We start from the raw sequence: 3559 nt of genomic DNA, 5'->3' as shown, positions 1-3559 counted from the left end.
TTTTCATTGCTGCCTCTGGATCAAAATCCACAAGTGATGGGCCCTCCAGTGAAATTCCCATGAGATCTTCAAGGGTTTATCCACCAAAGGAGGAACGTGAATCATTCTTGATTCTATTTTGTGCTGATTATACCCTATCACAGCTGGGCAGCGGAGATAGGAAGAACCGATAAGATTTCAACCAAGAGGAGTCCATCTTTGAGATCATCTTCGTATGGTTCCTTTGTTAGAAGGGTGATCACCTCAGAATGACCTCATCGATCTAGAGAAAGAGGCATCTTTACGTCTCACGCAATCGTTCCGACCAATGCTTCAAGGCAAAGACTGTCACATTGCATGCATCCGACCTCAGTGGGTCTCTTTGAACGTTCATGTGACGCAATAGGTTACCATGGCAACAAAACAGCCATCTAAAAACACCCTATATTTTGTCTTTAAACGCATGTATCTCAAAAACGAACTCGGTGAGCCCAATTTTTATTGCCGGAGAGTAATTAGCTCGCTAAAATAAAACTCTCTGCAAAGTGTAAAAAAAATCCTCTGGAGCAGATTCATTGCCACCTTCACAATTGAAAAATCGTAAGGAGAGAGTTTCATCTTAGCTTGCTAATCACTTTTCAGCAATGAAAAATGGGGGTCACTAAGTTCGTTGCCATAGTAATTAATTATGTCACATTAATATGTGCATCTTGTCAAGTAATTATTGGCGCTCTATGTCGTACCATAATATTGCCTTTAAGTGAAACAGTGTCTTAGTTTTGGGGGAATGTCTTACTTTGTAATAAAATAGCTGTCGCACTTTGTAGTGAATTACGCTTCCTTCCTTCTAATAAGACATTCCCCCAAAAATGGTTGAAATCGGTTTGAGCCACCTTAAGTCATGTTCAATTTCTACCAAACATGCCATTCAAAGGAAATTTGAAAGTGTGACAACTTGTTATTACAAAGTGCGACTGCTTAATTTATTTCAAAGTGCGACAGCTGTTTTATTACAAAGTGTGACAAGTGTTATTAAAAAGTGCGACAGGTGTTACAAAGTGAGACAGTTTTATTTCAAAGTGCGACAGGTTTTACAAAGTGCGATGATTATTACAAAGTGCGACAGAACAACAGCCACGCTACATAAAGTACGAGACACTATGTACAGCCCTACATGTACTGCGAAAGCAGATTCTTTTCAGTGCTAATTGCTTACCTAAGATACACCGTGTATGTTTACTGGACTCTACTCACAGCTTTGTAAATATACGTTTAAGGCCCAGTAATACGGGCAACATTTTTTGTGCACATGAGTTGTCGCGCAACACTAGTGTTGCGTTGCAAGTTGAGCTGGTTTGTTGCGCGTATTACCACCGTCTTGCGTAACAAATTTTTATGTTGCAAAAAGTAGAAGAGACTTTTACTTTTTGTAACGTGAAAATTTGTTGCGCAAGAAGGTGGAACACCCGTTTTCCCCTCCTCCAATGTTGATTTTCACAACTACTGGCAGTCGACCGAAAAATTCTCACACAACATTGAATTGGGGAACGGGGATGTGATATAAGCTACGATCTTTTAACACAATGATTCTAGACAATTTGCTAAGTCTTCCAACTAAATATGTCTAATATTGTAGGTAACACCAAACGGGAAAAAACAATATTCATCTCCACTAGTTTCCTTATCGGTTTCATCTATCAACCCACTAAAATGTCCGAAAGTGATGTCAACAATTATTGATAATACTAATAATAATATTAATAATAATAATAGTAATAATATGTACAATACATACTTGTACTTAATTGACAGCTCCCCTTAAGGGCTTTTCAGGGCCAATGAAACATAGTTAACGAAACGACGGAACAGAACAACAACAACAACTGTTAAGAATCCCATCTGGCCGGAGGGAAACCAGTTGGCTATTTAAAAGATAAGATAAGATAAGATAAGGTAATTTATTTCATATCAAGTTACACAGGGGGTGGTCTCCCAGTCCCCCTAGCCAGAGGCACATGATAAAGGTGTTTGACCAATATTAAATTATAGTTCTATTATGTATATATTAAAAAAGCCTCATTTTGCCGCCACTACTCAACTGGGCACTCAAGCTAGGTGATACATGGGGACGTTGGCCAGCCAAGCCGCCGTGCAGTTTATTAAGCACTGGAACAGGTACAAAAATATTAATACAAAGAGAAAAGTAATGCACCAGAGCCGGACACAAAAACCCCTAAAAAAACCAGCAGGTGGAAAAAAGCGGAGAACGTGTACACCCGACGAAAGGCAGTGGTGCGACCCTCGGGGCTCTAGGGAATTCTAATTGAAAGAGACTACTAACAATGCGAATACGCGCTATCATATACCATATATGATAGCATATCATATACCAAACACTATCATACATATATATATATGATATATATCATATATCATATATCATATACAGAACAAATGTGCATTCGTAAAATACGTATTAACCCTTTGGCTACTAGAGATTTGGCCGAAAAACACGTTTTGAAGCTAGTTGAGGGGTTTTTTGGTCAATGTCGTGCTGTTTAAGAGCTAAACCTCCCTACAAACCCGTTTCCAGGTTGTACACTCCGCGGCCTTTTCAGCCAGGTGCTTGCAAAGTTCGGCATGCGCAGAAAGCAACATGTCGACATAGTTTTTGGCTTTAAAAGTAGCACAACACTTTCGACTTTCACTTTTCTCTTTCTCTCCTTCAATCTCTTTTCGCTTTTCAACTTGCTGGGCATTTGGTAGGCTTTATTTTGGTAGGAAGAGTTTCTGAGAAACCTTTCATCATCTTAGAATTAGGAGCTCAGAAAGGTAGGTGGGTAATGGAGCAAGCTTTTCATGGAGATTTCAGGTCAGTGTTACATTGGTTTTCTTGGCCGTTTCTCCAGTTTCCTTGACTGAATTGTGCTCATTCTGGTATAGTTTGAGAGATCTCCTCTCCCTGCACAAGTTAGTGGACAAAGCTGTTCCTGACCGTTAAAAGTGATGACGTCACAAGATGGGACCGTGGATAAAGCGGGACGTATTTTGCCAGATAGTAATCAAAGGGTTTGAGAAAAAAAAAAAAAAAAAAAAAATTGAAAAAACTCTGTTTGGGGTCCCCCGTGCTACTTTCGATCCAAAGAGGGAGAAATTAATCGGTCCCTGAGCCATTTGTGATTAACAACTTGACTACGGCAGCTCCTCTATTAGTGTAATCAAAACTAAGGATAGTCTATAGTTCTGAATTTTATTCCTTGTTCTTGTTCATGTGGTAAGCAGAGTTAGTACAGAACGCATGCGCATTCGTAAAATACGTATTAACCCTTTGGCTACTAGAGATTTGGCCGAAAAACACGTTTTGAAGCTAGTTGAGGGGTTTTTTGGTCAATGTCGTGCTGTTTAAGAGCTAAACCTCCCTACAAACCCGTTTCCAGGTTGTACACTCCGCGGCCTTTTCAGCCAGGTGCTTGCAAAGTTCGGCATGCCCAGAAAACAAAATTTCGACATAGTTTTTGGCTTTAAAAGTAGCACAACACTTTCGACTTTCACTTTTCGCTTTCTCTCCTTCAATTTCTTT

The sequence above is a fragment of the Montipora capricornis genome, chromosome 10 (assembly GCF_036669925.1).
Source record: "Montipora capricornis isolate CH-2021 chromosome 10, ASM3666992v2, whole genome shotgun sequence".
In the NCBI taxonomy this organism is placed as follows: Eukaryota; Metazoa; Cnidaria; class Anthozoa; order Scleractinia; family Acroporidae; genus Montipora; species Montipora capricornis.
This window is presented reverse-complemented; position numbering follows the sequence as displayed.